This window comes from Budorcas taxicolor, chromosome 11 (assembly GCF_023091745.1).
Source record: "Budorcas taxicolor isolate Tak-1 chromosome 11, Takin1.1, whole genome shotgun sequence".
Taxonomy (NCBI): Eukaryota; Metazoa; Chordata; class Mammalia; order Artiodactyla; family Bovidae; genus Budorcas; species Budorcas taxicolor.
In genome coordinates, this window is record NC_068920.1 from 140,175,428 (window position 1) to 140,194,678 (window position 19,251).

Genomic DNA, 19,251 nt, shown 5'->3' on the forward strand with positions numbered 1-19,251 from the left:
AATCACTGCAGATGGTGACTGCAGCCATGAAATTAAAAGATACTTACTCTTTGGAAGAAAAGTTATGACCAACCTAGACAAAATGTTAAAAAGCAGAGACATTACTTTGCCAACAAAGGTCTGTGTAGTCAAGGCTATGGTTTTTCCAGTGGTCATGAGAGTTGGACTGTGAAGAAAGCTGAGCGCCAAAGAATTGATGCTTTTGAACTGTGGTGTTGGAGAAGAGTCCCTTGGACTGCGAGGAGATCCAACCAGTCAATCCTCCAGGAAATCGGTCCTGAATGTTCATTGGAAGGACTGATGTTGAAGCTGAAGCTCCAATACTTTGGCCTCCTGATGTGAAGAACTGATTCATTGGAAAAGACCCTGATGCTGGGAAAGATTGAAGGCAGGAGAAGAAGGGGATGATAGAGGATAGAGATGGTTGGATGGCATCACCAACTCAATGGACATGAGTTTGAGTAAACTCTGGGAGTTGGGTGATGGACAGGGAGGCCTGGCGTGCTGCAGTCCATGGGGTCACAAAGAGTCAGACAAGACTGAGTGACTGAACTGAAGTGATGCGAATTTACGTCAGTTCCCCCCCTGCTTACAGCATTCATACACTGGGTGTGACCTTTCCATGTAAAATGATAACTAGCATTTTCTGAGTCCCTACAACACACCAGGAACCTTCCCATTTTACTTGTGGGACACTGAGGTTCAAAGACACTGTTTGCCCAAAGCTCCACATCTGTGAGTACCAGAGATGGGATTCAAACTCAGGTAGGTCTGCCTGATTTCAATGAGTATAGAAAATCAAGATCCTCTTCTAGCCCTTGGGGGAAAATAAGGAAGGGTTGGGAGAGATGGCAGACGTGGCCCAAACCAGCAGGTTTGAGGGGAAGAAAAATGTGTACACCTGACACATTCCCCTCTTCCTGCTGAACAATCCCACCAACTGGCTCTGTTTCTGTGTTCCCAGCATCCCTATCTGTGTGCAACTGTTCAAAAAAAGAAAAAGACTGGAGCATTCATGATTTTGCACTTATGCACTTATGCTAGTTTCTGACTTTGTTGAGTGATTCAGCAGGATCCTGGCAAAACACATCAACCTCATTCAAGTATCTCCAGCCTCCACAGAATTCCTCTCTTTACAGGACAAAGGGAGACCCTCGGTGGCATCCTTGGGCTCCCGTCCAGCCTGGCTATATTTCCTCCTGGGCTAAGTACAGCTTTCAAAAATGAACACGATGACTGCCTCCAATACTGAGAGGGGAAAGGTGAAGATTAAGTGGCAGATCGGACTCTTTCATCATCCGGAGGCCTGACATCCAGTCTTGGAACAGAACGAGGAGAATCAAACGGACGAGCAGACAGTACACAAGACTGCTAATGATGCCCTGCATCATTCTCCCGGAGAATCACAGGACTAATGTTGCTCTCCCAAAATTAAACTTTAAAACCAGCGCCTGAGAACTTAGAGCAGCATGCCAAGTGACACTGCCACCTAGGTCTGTGTCCTCTGAGTGTATAGAGAATGCTGAGAGCACCTGTCACTGCCCTGCTCACATTCTTCTGAAATGTCACTTCAGTGCCACCCACAAGACTGAGAAGCCTGCAGCTAGGGACAGTATCCTAATATCAATCTTCAAATTAATTGTCTCTGTTATACAACGACACCGGACAGGTTTTTGTTTTTATTTTTGTTTTTAGCCAATTCCTCTCCCCCAGGCCAACAAGACTAAAGAGTAAATTAATTAAAAGAATCAATATGGATAATGAAAGGCAGAGGATCAGCAATGGAAGCAGAGGAAGAAAGTGTCAAAGATCAAAATTGGTTGCCAAGATCCATTCCAGCACTTTCTAAAGGAGAAGAGTTTTATCCTGAAGACACAGCATCTCCAACACTGATATGATACATCTTAAGTGGGGTTTTAAGTCTCCAGAGCTCAGAGTCTCAGGTATCATTACATACTCCCAAACCTCCCCTTGTTCTGCCTCTCAGCTCCTTGAGGCACCTGCTGGAGATTTCAGTTCTCAGCTTCCTTGCCAACACAGAGCAAATAAGCTATGCGGCTGACACAAGTGTCCACTCTGTCCACCACTTCTATTTAAAGAGTGGAACTTAGTAAAGCAAACAGAAGTTTATTTACTCAGCTCTGGGACACCTGAGTTTCTGAAGTCGCAAGTCTGAGACAGAGCTGACTCCGATCTGTGATAAGGTTACCAGGTAAATGACACCTTGGAGCACCCGCCCCTAGCAACCGGCCAACTTCCCTGGAGACATGCTGACCTTGCAAACTTCTATAGCAGGGACTCTTAGCCTCAGCATTACTGACATTGAGGCCAGATAATTCTTTTTTTCCTGGGGGATGGCCTATGCACTACAGGACATTTAGCAGCATCTCTGGCCTCTACCCAAAGGCTTCCCAGGTGTCTCAGTCACAAAGAATCCACCTGGCAATGCAGGAGACACAGGTGTGATCCCTGGGTAGGGAAGATGCCCTAGAGGAGCAAGATCCTTCCTGGAGGAGCGAATGGCAACCCACTCCAGGATTCTTGCCTGGGAAATTCCACAGACAGAGGAGCCTGGTGGGCTACAGACCATGGGGTCACAGGAGTCAGGCATAACTGAGCAACTGAGTATGCAGACATGCCTGGACGCTACCTGCTAGATGCCAGCAGTATACCTCCTTACTGCCCCCAGGGTGTGACAATCAAAATGTCTCCATATACTGCCAAATGTCCCCCCAGAGCAAAATCAACAAGCAGCGTGAAAAACACGTCAGACACCTATATGGGAGCTGGAAGTTCAGAAAGGTCAGAATGACAGATTGTACTAATACTTCATCTGTTGACAGGGGCTGGGGAAATTTCCCCAAAACACATATTCTTTTAGAATTCAGTGCTGGCATTTCTGGTGTCAAACAAGCAAAATTTTGCAAATGAGGAAAGATAAAAGCAAGGTTAACCTTTTGTTGAAAGTCAAAGCATGCGTCACACAACTTGAATCTTGAGTCTAGTGTAAAGATTAGTGATTTTCTCAGAGTCAGTCTTCTGTTTGCTAATATTTTCAGTGCTAGAATAACACCCAGGGCCACACATTCATACAGTTTCAACGATATGGCCTACTTCCTGTGGGCTGGGTGCTCCTGCTGGCCACACCCACTCCTAATCAAATCTGCCAATCTTGTGGAAACTCTGATCTGCCACAAAATATCAGTTTGGTAGTCTTGCCCCTATTTATCATCTACAGACCAATTTCCCATAAAATTTAAGAGTAATGATGCGATTCAAGTACAAAGAAAAGGTAAACGCTGACCCTACCTCTAGCTTGCTTCATTAGTAAGAACTGTGGTCAAGGATTTTGCTTAAATAAAGCTAAAATAACACAATCAGGCCACCATAGTAGAATTTAATGTGCCGGTAAAATCATATTTAAATCCTATAATCCAAAGCAACCAGAATAATACAACCCTGTCTAGTCAACTCAGAAAGTAGTTTACTAAGAATATCTATCTCCAAATGACTTATTTTTTCCAAATTATCAAATTTCAGTGGAGAATGAACATGTGGACTGGGAAGGGGAGGGTGGGACAAACTGGGAGACTAGCGCTGACATATATACCTACCATGTGTAAAAACAGCTAGTGTGAAGCTGCTGAGTAGCACAGGAAGCTGGTACTCTAATGACCTGGAGGGGTGGGATGGGGGAAGTGAGAGGGAGGCTCAAGAGGGAAGGGATATATGTGTATATATATATAGATGATTCACTTTGTCGTACAGCAGAAACTAATACAACATTATAAAGCGATTATACTCCAATAATAAAATAATAAATGAATAAAATATGAAAGTGATAGTGAAAGTCGCTCAGTCATGTCTGACTCTTTGTGACCCCACAGACTATACAGTCCATGGAATTCTCCAGGCCAGAATACTGGAGTGGGTAGCCTTTCCCTTCACCAGGGGATCTTTCCAACCAAGGGATCAAACCCAGGTCTCCCACATTGCAGGTAGATTCTTTACCACCTGAGCCACAAGGGAAGCCTAAAATATAAAATAGAGAGGCCATTAAAAAAGCAATACCTTAAGTCAATAGGAAAAATCCTTAAATTAACAAAGTTTTTTTTTTCCTTCCTTTTGCTCTGTCTCAAGAGGAAAATGAAAGCTTCCCAGGGTCTAAATATTCAGGAATTAAAAATAAATTGATAGGAATTCTGGTATTCAGAGAGAAAACCAGTAAGTGCTTGCTAAAGCAAGGCCTCTAAATGATATTTGAAAGATTAATACAAATTATACTTCTCTTGGCCACCCAGAATGAGTGAATGCAATAGCATCCCCAGAAATCCCAAGGGCTGCAAGTGTGGTAACTGAACACCACTGTCCTCCCCCAGGGTTATGTTCCTAGACGACCTCCCCTGGGGAGCAGTAAAAGGCAGCAGGCCGCTGCTGAGTCATCTTCAAACACAACCCACAAACAGGAAGGTAAGGAGGGTCCTGTGGAAGGCTGTGCACCTCATACGGAAAAGCAAAACCACACTGCCACTGACCCTAATGTGGTCCTCCTCCACGACTGCCACCATTCCACTGGCCCCGGGGAGGAATGCCCTGACTCCCTCCACTTTGCAGGAGTCCCCCAGCTTCATCGCTGACAAGCAGGGGTTCAGCCTGCAGCCAGGAAACAGGAAAATCATCCCACCTGGGGACTTTAGACTTTGAGTTCAGTCTTATCTGTCCCCACATTTGCAATGACACTACTGATGCCTCCAACATCTACACTAACACAGTGATAAGATGATCAACTGAAAGGAAACAGTTCTGTGAGTACAGGGCTTGGGCGGGGGGCGGGCGGGGGGCGGCAGGGTGGTGGGCGTGGAATCTATCATGCAATGATAGTAGCAGTGTCAATTGATTAAAGGAAATCTGGAGGACACTAGCAATGTATATCACAAAATCCCACAGTTTCACCCTTTGGAATGTATCCTAAGGAAATAAATCAGACACATGTCCAAGCATGTGGATACAACAATGTCACTGAATCATTAATTATTCATAAGAGTAAAAAAGCAACCTAAAAGTCCATTGATAGGGGAATGGTGAAATAAGATTAGGAGCGGGCCATGCCAAAGAATACTCTGTGGCCATTAAAAATGCTACATGATCATAATAGCTCCGCATACCAAGTCAGGCTCCTCGCTAAGTGTTTACACCTGAACCCATTCAATCCTCACAACACCTGGACTAGTAGTATTTCCACTGGGTTCATTTTACGGAGGGAGCAACTGGCAAACAGAGAAGTTAACTAGCTCTCCAGAGTCAGTAGCTCCTAAGTGATGTTTGGTGGTTTAAATTCAAATAATAATGCTCTAAAGCCCTGTTCATCCACTGGACTCCACTGCCCAGAGAGTCAAGAAAAGTAAGTCACAAAATGGTAAGTAAGAGAAGAAAATAATTATAATACAACAGTGTCATGATCTGATCTTTATAAACTATGTCTGCCTTTATGAAATGGGAAAAAAAAAAAAAAAAACTATACAAATATGCCCCAAAATGTTAAACACGTTCTCTCTGAATGATGGAATTTGGGGTGATTTTTGCCTTCTATTCTGTATCTCTCAGCATTCTGTGAATTTCTTTAAAGTATTACAAAAACACCGGAGAAAACAGTTATTTCTACTTGGGAAAATAAAAGGTCATAAGCAGCCTCGGTCAGTATTTGGGAAGGGAGGACAGACAGGCGAGCAGCCACTAAGTCAACTTACAGGTCCGGGTGAGACAGAGCCCTCTGCCGACGTGCTCTGGCGTCATGTGTAGGCTTACAAGCTTCTGCCTTTCATTCCGTCTGCTTTAAGGCAGGCCTGTCCTGGAAATAACGGAAGACAAAACACAACATGGCTCTTGCCCTCTGTGCTTAAGGAGCTTAGACAATGCTGGAGGAGAGTAAATAGGTAAATAAACAACTGCAAACCCAAGGCAGAATAGCAATACAAGAGGAGATACTGAGAAGGTGCTGCAGTTCAGAGGAGGCAAAGGGTCCCCTGGAACGGGGAAGCAGGGACACTGCCTGACCAGGTATATCAGAGCTGAGCCCTAAGAGTTGGGTCAGATACGAACAAGCAAAGGAGAACTGTTGAGAGTAAGGCTGCTCTCCAAGTAGAGGAAAGAATTCGTGTAATATGTGGGAACTAAAACGTCTATAGTAGGTAGAGAGCAGAAAATGGATGGACTCGCCCAAGATGTAGCCATATGACCTAGACTTCTTGATCTTACTTTTTTTTTTTTTTTGGCTGTGCCTTGTGACTTGTGGGATCTTAGTTCCCCAACCAGGGATTCCTCAATAGTGGAAGCTCAGAGTCCTAACCACTGGACTGCCAGGCAAGTCCCTGGACATATTTAAATAGATTCTTTCTTCTCAGAATATGAAGAACTTGTACTGGCCACACCTTGGTGAGCTGGGAGTTACCCAGGTGAGAGATGTCTCCATAGAAGCAAAATGGATTGCATGTGGCCATACAGAGAATCTGCTGAAACATCAGACCACACCGCAGGTGTCCTGAACTATTCAGTCACAAGGAACAGTCAGAGAAATTCAGCTTTCAGTTCAGTTGTTTAATCATGTCCGACTCTTTGTGACCCCATGGTCTGCAGCACGCCAGGCTTCCCTGTCCATCACCAACTCCTGGAGCTTGCTCAAACTCATGTTCATTGAGTTGGTGATGCCATCCAACCATCCCATCCTCTGTCGTCCCCTTCTGCTCCCGCCTTCAATCTTTCCCAGCATCAGAGTCTTTTCAAATGAGTCAATTCTTCGAATCAGGTGGCCAAAGTATTGGAGTTTCAGCTTTAACACCAGTCCTTCCAATGACTATTAAGGACTGATTTCCTTTAGGATGGACTGGGTAGGATCTCCTTGCAGTCCAAGGTATTCTCAAGAGTCTTCTCCAACACCACAGTTCAAAAGCATCAATTTTTCAGCTTTCTTTATAGTCCAACTCTCACATCCATACGTCACTACTGGAAAAACCATAGCTTTGACTATGCCAAAGCCTTTGACTGTGTGGATCACAACAAGCTGTGGAAAATTGTTAAAGAGATAGGAATACCAGACCACCTTACCTGCCTCCTAAGAAATCTGTGTGGAGGTCAAGAAGCAAGTTAGAACCAGACATGGAACAACAGACTGGTTCCAAATCAGAAAAGGAGTACGTCAAGGCTGTATATTGTCACCCTGTTTATTTAACTTCTATGCAGAGTACATCATGCGAAATACTGGGCTGGATAAAGCACAAGCTGGAATCAAGATTGCTGGTAGAAATATCAATAACCTCAGATATGCAGATGATACCACCCCTATGGCAGAAAGTGAGGAGAAACTGAAGAGCCTCTTGATGAAGGTGAAAGAGGACAGTGAAAAAGTTGGCTTAAAACTCAACATTCAGAAAACTAAGATCATGGTATCTGGTCCCATCACTTCATGGGAAATAGATGGGAAAACAGTGGAAACAGTGACAAACTTCATTTTGGGGGGGGGGGGGGGGCTCCAAAATCACTGCAGATGGTGACTGCAGCCATGAAATTAAAAGATGCTTGCTCCTTGGAAATAAAGTTAAGACCAACCTAGACACCTAGACAGCTTATTGGAGAAGGCAATGGCACCCCACTCCAGTACTCTTGCCTGGAAAATCCCATGGATGGAGGAGCCTGGTGGGCTGCAGTCCATGGGATCGCTGGGAGTCGGGCACGACTGAGAGACTTCACTTTCACTTTTCACTTTCATGCACTGGAGAGGGAAATGGCAACCCACTCCAGTGTTCTTGCCTGGAGAATCCCAGGGACAGGGGAGCCTGGTGGGCTGCCGTCTATGGGGTAGCACAGAGTCAGACACGACTGAAGTGACTTAGCAGCAATAGCAGACAGCTTACTAAAATGCAGAGACTTTACTTTGCCAACAAAGGTCCGTCTAGTCAAAGCTGTGGTCAGAGAAATTAAAACAAAAAACCCTTTGGCATTAACACTGTTCTAGAATATCTGAAAAATTAGAAGCTACCACTGAGTAGAACAGTGCACCAGGAACTGCAGTGATCCAAAATGGTTAGATCGTCTTTAATGAATTAACATAGAAGAACATATGTTGCTAAGTTATAAATTGGTTTTAATATTCTGGTAACTGTATTTCCATACAGTTGGATTCTTTTATATTCTATGGCTTTTTTTTTTTTTTTTTTTGCATTTAAAAATGCTATTTTGAAAAGTGGTCCATAGACGTCCCAGGACTGCCAGAGGATTCCATGGCACAAAAAAGTTAAGAATGTAAAATTGTCAATCACGTCATGTTACTCCGGTAGTAACTTCCATCTTACTCAGAGTAAAAGTTCCCTTCCCTGGCCTGACTCATCTGATTTCATCTCCTGCTCCTCTCACTCCCTTTCACTGCCATCTGGCATCAGTTCAGTTCAGTCGCTCAGTCGTGTCCTACTCTTTGCCACCCCATGAATCACAGCACACCAGGCCTCCCTGTCCATCACCATCTCCCAGAGTTCACTCAGACTCAACGTCCATTGAGTCCGTGATACCATCCAGCCATCTCATCCTCGGTCGTCCCCTTCTCCTCCTGCCCCCAATCCCTCCCAGCATCAGAGTCTTTCCCAATGAGTCAACTCTTCGCATGAGGTGGCCAAAGTACTGGAGCTTCAGCTTTAGCATCATTCCTGCCAAAGAAATCCCAGGGTTGATCTCCTTCAGAATGGACTGGTTAGATTTCCTTGCAGTCCAAGGGACTCTCAAGAGTCTTCTCCAACACCACAGTTCAAAAGCATCAATTCTTCAGTGCTCAGCCTTCTTCACAGTCCAACTCTCACATCCATACATGACCACAGGAAAAACCATAGCCTTGACTAGATGGACCTTAGTTGGCAAAGTAATGTCTCTGCTTTTGAATATACTATCTAGGTTTCTTCCAAGGAGTAAGTGTCTTTTAATTTCATGGCTGCAATCACCATCTGCAGTGATTTTGGAGCCCAAAAACATAAAGTCTGACACTGTTTCTACTGTTTCCCCATCTATTTCCCATGAAGTGATGGGACCAGATGCCATGATCTTCGTTTTCTGAATGTTGAGCTTTAAGCCAACTTTTTCACTCTCCTCTTTCACTTTCATCAAGAGGCTTTTTAGCTCCTCCTCACTTTCTGCCAGAAGGGTGGTGTCATCTGCATATCTGAGGTTATTGATATTTCTCCCAGCAATCTTGATTCCAGCTTGTGTTTCTTCCAGTCCAGCGTTTCTCATGATGTACTCTGCATAGAAGTTAAAGAAGCAGGGTGACAATATACAGCCTTGACGTACTCCTTTTCCTATTTGGAACCAGTCTGTTGTTCCATGTCCAGTTCTAACTGTTGCTTCCTGACCTGAATACAGATTTCTCAAGAGGCAGGTTAGGTGGTCTGGTGTTCCCATCTCTTTAACAATTTTCCACAGTTTATTGTGATCCACAGAGTCAAAGGCTTTGGCATAGTATGCCATCTGGCATATTGGTCTCTTTGGTTGCATGCTCAGTTGCTCAGCTGTGTCCAGCTCTGCGACCCATGGACTGTAGCCCGCCAGGCTCCTCTGTGAGTGGAATTTTCCAGGCAAGGATGCTGAAGTGAGTTGACATCTCCTTCTCCAGGGGATCTTCCCAATGCAAGTACTGGTCTCTGTAACAGTCCTTAATCCTGCCAAGTGAGGCACATTCCTGCCTCAGGGCCTTTGCACTGGTTGATCTTTGTGCCTCGAATGCTCTGCGTCCAGGTGATTGAATCCCACATCCTTCTTCCTCACATCCTTCAGGTCTTTACTCAAATAACAGCTTCTAAATGATGCTTTCCTTGTTTACCCTACCTAAAATATCCCTCGATGAAACTCCTAGCCCCCTTCCTTACTGTATTTTTTCTCCTTAGCATTTGTTAACCTGTAAAATACATAGAGATATATGCTTTGTTTCTCTATCTTATTTATAGTTTGTTTCCCCACTTGGATATGAGCCCCATAAAGGCAGAAATTTTTGTATTATGCTTCACTATCCCCAGCACCGTGAACCTCACATGACACATATGAGGTTCTCAAAATTTGCATACTGAATTGATTGATGCATCAATTAGTTGGTTAACATTTGTCACATATCTTGGCTACTGACTGCTTCCACACCATGTTGAATTTGAAAGTCTCTGTTGCCCACTGGGAAGAAAGAAAAATCTCACAAAATATGCTTTTGAAACTGTGGTCACCACAGATGAAAAGGAGCTTACTTATCAGCCACTGCAGATAGGAGATACATTTTTTTCCTTAATAAAAAGAGTTTTACATCAAAGACAAAATAGATAAGTTCTAACACACACAAGCTGTGAATCAAGTTATAGCATAACAAATACAAAAAAGTAAATAGAAAAATTGGCATATGGCATACAACCAATAAAAGCACACTAACTCAGAATGCAGTAGAAGTGATGCTGGTTGATATGATCATCACACAGATTTCACCTGGCAAATGATTTAAAAAAGGAAATGGACAGCTTACAAAGGCATGAGTAAATACACATAAGAAACCACTACATGGATACTGCTTGACTTAACCTGCTGCTTTTAAAATGCAGAATTACCCGTTTGAAGGCTTTGCTGCTTATCTATTAAAATAGCAAAGCTGCCTCTAATATTGATAAAATCTGAAGCTCACAGCGCTATCTTCGTAGACATATAAAGCACCTCACTCCATGCCACACACCAGGAGCATGTGGTTTTAATAAGAACAACCTTCCTCTTGTAGGATAATCTGCCAACCAGGCAATGTAAGACTGGACTTCCTGTAGTTATAAAAGGTAAGTCAAGGACAAATAAAAGAAGTTCTATTTTATATCACATACATCCCTATACAGACATGCTCAAGTCACTCACATATTAAAAAATAACACAAAATAGGGACTTCCCTGGTGGTCCAGTGGGTAAGACTCCACACTCCCAAAACAGGGGGCCCAGGTTCAATCCCTGGTCAGGGAACTATTTTCCCTCATGTCATAACTAAGACCAGGAACAGTCAAATAATTAAAAAAATAAAATACAAGAAATCTTCCAAATTCCTCCTTACAACACAGCTTTTCGAAAACAGTTTTTACACTCATCCTTCCTTCTTCTCCTATAATACTTGCCCTAATGCTGCACTGAGTGTTTTGCTAAAGGCACCTCCAAACAACCAAGGCCGAAGTTCGCGTCACATCTCTGGGTGACTTGCTTGTTGAAGGCATCCGTCACTGCCCACCTCCCAGCCCTTGCAGTTCACTGATGCCACTTCTCCAGCTACTTATTCTTGGTTTCCTATGAGACTCTGCTTCCTCTCCCCGAACCTTAAATCTGAGTTCACAAAATAAAGTACCTGCAGGGACTGGGTAGGATGAGAAAGGAGGTCACCTGGCCACTGTGACAACCTGGAGAGCACCAGTCCTGCCAGAAAAGAATCACTGCCCCTCATCTGTGAGCATCAGGTGGCCAGATGACCCCGCACTGTCAAGGATATCCATTAATCTTATTTTTATGGGAACTTTCCCAACTTTTTCAGTGTCATCAATTTCATGGTTAATGTTTTAATACTGTTAGCCAAATCAACAGATCTGTAGCCTGGATACAGCCTATGGACCTCAAATGTGTGTCATTTCCCCCATCCCATGGGTTTTTCATCTCGCTGTTCTTCTCCCTGAAAATTTCACTCGACTCAAGAGCCCAGGTGTGAAACTCCAGCTCAGAGCCCCCTCCTATCTTGTGGATTCACGGAACTGCCTACTGGATGTATCCATTCGAATGTCCTAATGGGATCTTGAAATAAAACATGTGTACACTTTCCCTTCATCCTCTGTTCCCAAGCATCTCTCAGGTCCCTTTCCTCCCCCTGTCTCTCCTGCCTCTGCTTCAATTCAGACACACAGTGTTTTCCATGGTTTACTCAATAGACTTCTGAATGCCCTCCCCACCCAGGCCTGTCTACGTTCTCTACTCTCAAATTCATTCTTCCATCCAAGCTAAAGCTACCTTCTAAAAGGCACAGCCTTGTATAACACAGGGAACTCAAACTGGTGCTCTGTGACAACCTAGAGGGGGTGGGGTACGGGAGGGAGTGGGTTCAAGAGGGAGCGGACACATGTACACTATGGCTGATTCACGCTGTCGTATAGCAGAAACCAACACAACATCGTGAAGCAATTATCCTCCAATTTAAGTTTTTTTTTTAAAGGAAAAAAGATAAATAAATAAAATGCACAACCTTAACATGCTCTGATGGCTCCTTGGCCTTCAGGATAAACTCTGGATCCACACTGCTTGAGTCTGAATCTGCCCAAAACTTAATCTAAGACCAAGGCCATGTGGGCTCAGTCATGTCCAACTCTTTCGTGACCCCATGGGCTGCAGCCCACCAGGCACCTCTGTCCATGGGATTTTTCAGGCCAGAATACTGGAGTGGGCTGCCATTTCCTCCTCCAGGGGATCCTCCTCACTCAGGGATAGAACCCACATCTCCTGCATTGACAGGTGTATTCTTTCCCATTACACCACCTAAGTAGAGCACTATGTAAATACTTATTATTCTATTTTATCATTAAGCATTGCCAGAGCCCTGAGTGTCATCGGAGTAAGACCTGGAATTCTAAGTACACAGAGACTGACCCATCTCTTTGATGCTACATTAACCCCCACCCCAGCCCCCCAGATAGACACACCTGCACCAGGTTCACCCACAGCAACAATGAGAGGCCAGCAAAATTCACCGGCAGAGCTTTAGTGTCCTGTGTCTCTTTCAGTGCACCCCTCACTCGCTTCCAGCCAACACCCTTCTTGCATTTGCCCTGTTCCCCTTTCAAAACCAGTAGGAAGTGCGGTGAGGTTAGTCTTCGTGCTCAGGTATGAAGTGAGGCCTCTGGACACTTCTCACAACACCAAGGGCTCTTTGGATACAAACAACAGCAACTGGGCTGGCTCACTGACAAATCCAATCTTTGAAGGCTCTTTGAAGCTCTGTGGGCCAAAGAGAAGCCTGAAGATGCACACGTGGCCACAGACAGGAGCCAGGGCACTTCTGAAGGACACGGAGACAGAAACAACTGACAGAAGAAGCAGTCTGGTCAGGGAGAGCAAGGAACACACCAGGAGGCTCCTCCATCCTGCCGTCCCTCCACTGACAGACGCCTGACAGGCTGGGCGAACCGTCTGTCCGTCCCATGGCTGGACTGGGGCAGAAGGAATCTCAGGGGCATCCTTAACAACCACCATCCCACCAAGACAACAACCAGACGGGAAGGAATAATTACCCAAAGGAAATGAGAGGGCTGCAGGAAGAGGAAACCGATGTGTGGCTGAAAAGTCCATTCAACTTTCCCACAGAGTTCTCTACTCTCGACCTTAGAACTATAACTATAAATATGAGTATGAATAATGTACGGGCTTCCCTGGTGTCTCAGTGGTAAAGAAGCCACCTGCCAATGCAGGAGACTTGGGTTCAATCCCTGGGGCAGGAAGAGCCCCTGGAGGAGGAAATGACAACCCCCTCCAGTATTCTTGCCTGGGAAATCCCATGGACAGAGGAGCCTGGTGGGCCACAGTCCATGGGGTCACAAAGAGTGGGACAGGACTGAGCAACTGAACAACATGAATACTGCAGAAGTCTAAGGAATTTCAGGTCTCAAGGAACAGGTCAAATTACCTCTGTGGGTGTCTGAGGTTCCTAACGCCCCAAATCCCATTCATAGTCAAGTCAGTGACAGCATCTCACCTCTACTTCTCATGAACATCCCTTCCCTCTCCACAAGCAGCCAGAGACTTTTCTAAACTACATGTCAGAATGTGTCTACACTTTCCATAAACCTACAGTAGCTCCCCAGTGTGTTCAGGACAGAGTTCAAACTTCTTTCCACAGATGTCAAAGCCAGAACATCCCCACCTGTATCTCTGACCACTGATCCACCATCTACTTCCAACCCCTCTTCCTGGGCTGTGACATATTCCTTCCCATCCCCAGCCATAGGGTACACTCTCTTTCCCAAATCTCACTGAAGCTGTCCCCTTGGTTCCCTCCTTTTTCAGTTAATTCCTGTTTGGTCTTCAAGAAATGAGCTCCAGTGTCATCTCTTCCAGGACACTCTCGTTGGAGGCACTGCACACATGTTCACGTGCCCACACATCCATGCACACACCTCTAGTTACACAGGCATGATAGTCGGTGCTTACAGATCTGTACTTCTCAGTAATATCACTGACACACAGTGATACCAGCACCCAATACACAACAGGCAAGTGGGAGATGCCTGGTGGGATCCTGACTAAATGAATGTTCCACCTAACGATTAAAAAAAAAAAAAAAACAAGGATTTTCCTGCTCAAGAGTGGAGAAGCCTGCTCAGAGGATGCCTTTACACCATCCAGTCTTCCCTGGAGGCTCCAGGATGTGGGATGAGAATGTTTGACCAAGTTATCATTTCTACCTAGTCTGTGCCCCTGATACATCAAGGTCTTTCCAAAGGATTGTAGAAAAGCATCTATTGCTGCTAGAAGTCACAGATTTTGCTAAATCATAAATCCTCAACATATTTACAACAAAACTCTGAGACAGCCAAATGTCTGTTGCTGTAGTAAGTTGTCACAGAGACTATTTATTTCATGGAGTGAAAAAAGAAGTTTCACTTAACATTTTAAATATGATGGTTTATGTAACATCTAATCCATTATTTGGAAGGGAGGAAAAATGTTTTTATGCTTCACAAATATCCACATCCAGCTCCTGGAAACCAAGCTGGGAGGACTTTTTTTTTTAACGCTTTGCCAAGAACTATCCACTATGACTCACTCCTAACTTTATCAATATAAAAAAATTATAAAATAATGAGATCCCCAGGGGATGCGAGTCAGAATCACGTGACTGAGTGGGAGATGCAGCTGGCTCCCACTGCCCAACATCATGAGAAAGAATCTAATGGCATATCCCGAGCCCACAAAAAAGACAAAATTCAAAATTCAAAGTATAGTTTCTATTAAATGTGTATTGCTTTCACACCATCATAAAACAGTAAGTCAAAATATCATGTCAGGACCATTTGTAGATATAACCAAAAATGCACGGTCCTCACATTCTAAAATACTACTATCTTGCCCTTCATAGAAAAAATTTGCCAACCCTGGAGTAAATAGTTAACACTCAAATAACAAAAATGCCAATAACATAGAGATCCCCATACTTGATTATAAACTCTTCCCTTTGATCCTATATGTGCATGCTAAGTCGCTTCAGTCATGTCCAACTCTGTGTGACCCTATGGGACTACAGCCTGCCAGACTCATCTGTCCATGGGATTCGCCAGGCAAGAATACTATAAGTGAGTGAATGAAGTCGCTCAGTCGTGTCCGACTCTTTGCGACCACATAGACTGTAGCCTACCAGGCGATTTTCCAGGCAATAGTACTGGAGTGGATTGCCATTTCCTTCTCCAGGGGATCTTCCAAACCCAGGGCACGAACCCAGGTCTCCCACATTGTAGACAGATGCTTTACTGTCTGAGCCACCAGGAAAGTCCAAACACACCATTGGCAGTGGTGGGATACCATAGTGGGTTGCCATTCCTACTCCAGGGGATTGTCCTGACGCACTGATCAAATCTGCGTCTCTTACATCTCCTGCATTGGCACGTGGGTTCTTTACCACTAGCACCACCCGGGAAGCCCCAGTTTGGAATTCTCCAGGCAAGAATCCTGGAGTGGGTTGCCATTCCCTTCTCCAAGGGATCTTCCCAACCCAGGGATTGAAACTGGGTCTCCTACATTTCAAGTAGATTCTTTACTGTCTGAGTCACCAAGGAAGCCCTATGATCATATATACCTGTCGCAAATTCAAACTGTAGACTAGCATTGAAATTAAAAATTCCTAAAATGCCCTAGAATTTCTTTCGTCAGATATGGGTAGAACAAATATTGTTTCCAATCCTGTGGTTGCTTTCATCAATTGTTATTGTTGCTGTTTCATTAAAAAGGGAGTTAAAAAAGAGTTTTCAATTTGACTATTAAAATTAATTTGCACACCTCTCCTTTCTCCAGTCTACATCCTAAGGGTGCTCACTTCTCTCTGAGTTTCAAAGTTCTCCATACAAGGAAGAACAAGGTGGGGTAGAACAGGAAGGAAGAAAAGGAGAGACCCCAAGCCCTCTAGCAAGCACAGCAGTGACATGGACAGAGCCCCAGAGATGGCTTTTGGCACCATCTCTGGACCAGTGCAGACTTTCTTCCTGACCTTCTAAGCAGAAGTCCTCACTCCACAGTAAACAGGAATGCACGCTTGAAAACAACAAATGATATCATACTTCTCTTTTTCAGGAGCCACATAGTTTTTTCACTTGAAATTGTAGATAAACAATACAGGGAACTGTGAAGGTCCAAAATCAGATAGTATGACATGAAAAGAGACAAAAACATATAACATAACCAAAAGTTTATTTGGCTGTGGATTTATTCTATAGCAGTAGTTCTCAAGTGATTCCCCGATGGCTCAGTGGTAAAGAATCCACCTGCCAATGTAGGAGATGTGAGTTCGATCCCTAGGTCAGGAAGATTCTTGGAGGAGGAAATGGCAACACACTCCATTTTTCTTGCCTGGGAAATCCCATGGACAGAGGAGACTGGCAGGCTATACAGTCCATGGGGTTGCAAAGAGTCGGGCATGACTGAGCATGCACGCAAGCCAGCCAAGTAGTTCTCAGTGTCGTCAGGAACCTCTGGAGTTCCTAAGATTCTTTAAAGGGTTCATAAGGTCAAACCTGTTTTCATAATAAACTAAGATGTTATTTTCCTGTTTCCTTCTCATTCTCTCACAAGTGTCCTATGGAGTTTTCCAGAGGATACAGGATGTTTGAGAACATAACAGACTTAGTAGAGAAGCAAAGCTAAGCATTCCATTGTGTTCTATTAACCTAGACAAATAAATTTGTAAAAGTGTAAAACAATGTCACTTATAATCTTTTTGTTTAAAAAAGATAGTTATTTTCCATAAAAATAAACCATTTGTGTTAACATGGTATGAGATTATTATTGTTAGTTTAAATGAATTAATGATTAATTTGAAATGTATCTATTTTCATTTCTAATATAAACATTACCTGGTAACTCAGTTGGTAAAGAATCTGCCTGCAATGCAGGAGACCCCGGTTCAACTCCCAGGTTGGGAAAAAGCCCCTGGAAAAGGGATAGGCTACCCACTTCAGTATTCTTGGGCTTCCCTGGTGGCTCAGGTTGGAAAGAATCTGCCTGCAATGTGGGAGACCTGGGTTCGATCCCTGGGTTGGGAAGCTGCCCTGGAGAAGGGAATAGCTACCTACCCCAGTATTCCAGCCTGAAGAATTCCATGGACTATATAGTCCATGGGGTTGCAAACAGTTCAACACGACTCAGTGACTTTCACATTAACAAAAGCTTAAAACAAAACCTCTTAAGCATATACAGGTCCTGAGACTAAAACATTTGAAAATACAATTTCACAGCAATATAATCTCAATTTCTTTTTTTTTCTGATTTTTTTATTGTTGTAAAATATACATGACCTAAAATTTACCCTCTCAACCATTCTGAAGTATACAGCTCAACAGTATTAAAAGCATTCATAATAACATGCAAACACCATCTGAAACTCCAGAACTCTTTTCATGCTTAGAACTGGAACTCTCTACCCAATACGGTACTTTTTGTGGATCTGTCTACTTCATCCAATCAGCTAATCAGTGCACACTAATGGGACCCTTCCTCCTCTAGGGTGTGTAGGGTGTGTAGCTGTGTAGATGAGTGTGTGGGGCAGGACCCTGTACCCAGGAGAGACAACTCCATCCCCTCCTATCTACACCACACAGTCCCAGATGTCCACTGCTAAAAACCACCTCCAGTTTCACTCCTCATGATTTAACTCTGCCTTCATGGGGCATTCTGAAACTTTACCCCAACATCTAATAGCATTTCAGTTCAGTTCAGTTCTGTCACTCAACCGTGTCCAACTCTTTGTGACCCCATGGACTGCAGCACTCCAGGCCTCTCTGTCTATCACCAACTCCCAAAGTTTACTCAAACTCATGTCCATTGAGTTGGTGATGCCATCCAACCATCTCATCCTCTGTTGTCCCCTTCTCCTCCCACTTTCAATCTTTCCCAGCATCAAGGTCTTTTCAAATGAGTCAGTTCTTCGCATCAGGTGGCCAAAGTATTGGAGCTTCAGCTTCAGCATCAGTCCTTCCAATGAATATTCAGGACTGGTTTCCTTTAGGATGGACTGGTTGGATCTCCTTGCAGGCCAAAGGACTCTCAAGAGTCTTTTCCAACACCACAGTTCAAAAGCATCAATTCTTTGGCACTCAGCTTTCTTTATAGTCCAACTCTCACATCCATATGTGACTACTGGAAAAACCATAGCTTTGACTAGACGGACCTTTGTTGACAAAGTAATGTCTCTGCTTTTTAATAAGCTGTCTAGGTTGGTCATAGCTTTTCTTCCAAGAAGCAAGCATCTTTTAATTTCATGGCTGCAGTCACCATCTGCAGAGATTTTGGAGATCAAACAAAACAAATAAATAAATATTAAGTCTGTCACTGTTTCCACTGTTTCCCCATCTATGTGCCATGAAGTGATGGGACCAGATGCCATGATCTTAGTTTTTTGAATGCTGAGTTTTAAGTCAACTTTTTCACTCTCCTCCTCTTTCACTTTCATCAAGAGACTCTACGGGCTTCCCGGGTGGCTCAGCAGTAAAAAGATCTGCCTGCGATGCAGGAGCCTTAAGAGATCTGGGTTCTTTCCCTGAGTCAGGAAGATCCCCTGGAGCTGGGCATGGCAACCCACTCCAGTATTCTTGCCTGAAGAATCCCATAGAGGAGCCTAGTGGGCTACAGTCCATGGGATCACAAGAGTCAGACATGACTGAAGCAACTGAGCACAAGACGCTCTTTAGTTCTTTAGTTATTCTTCACTTTGTTGCCATAAGGGTAGTGTTATCTGCATGTCTGAGATTATTGATATTACACCTGGCAATCTTGAGTCCAGCTTCCACAGAGTCTGAGACAGAACCGGCTTTTTTGTTTGTTTGTTTGGGTGTCTCCTGAGGAGGTACAGGTCAGCAGTGGACTGCTGTGGGGGTAGGGGCTCTGGGTGCAGCAGACCTGGGTATGGCATAAGCCCTCTTGGAGGAAGTCGCCATTAACCACCATAGAGCCACCAGAGCTTACACAGGA

At 44.1% G+C, this 19,251-nt stretch overlaps 1 protein-coding gene across 1 annotated transcript in view; it reads right to left on the bottom strand.

Moving 5' to 3' along the window:
* Positions 1 to 19,251, bottom strand: part of KCNS3 (potassium voltage-gated channel modifier subfamily S member 3) — a 46,975-nt gene that overhangs the window by 18,181 nt on the left and 9,543 nt on the right. Inside the window, exon 2 of the mRNA XM_052648932.1 lies at positions 5,748 to 5,848. The gene's annotated coding sequence lies outside the window, so the exon portion shown is untranslated. The remainder of the gene's footprint in view (positions 1 to 5,747; positions 5,849 to 19,251) is intronic.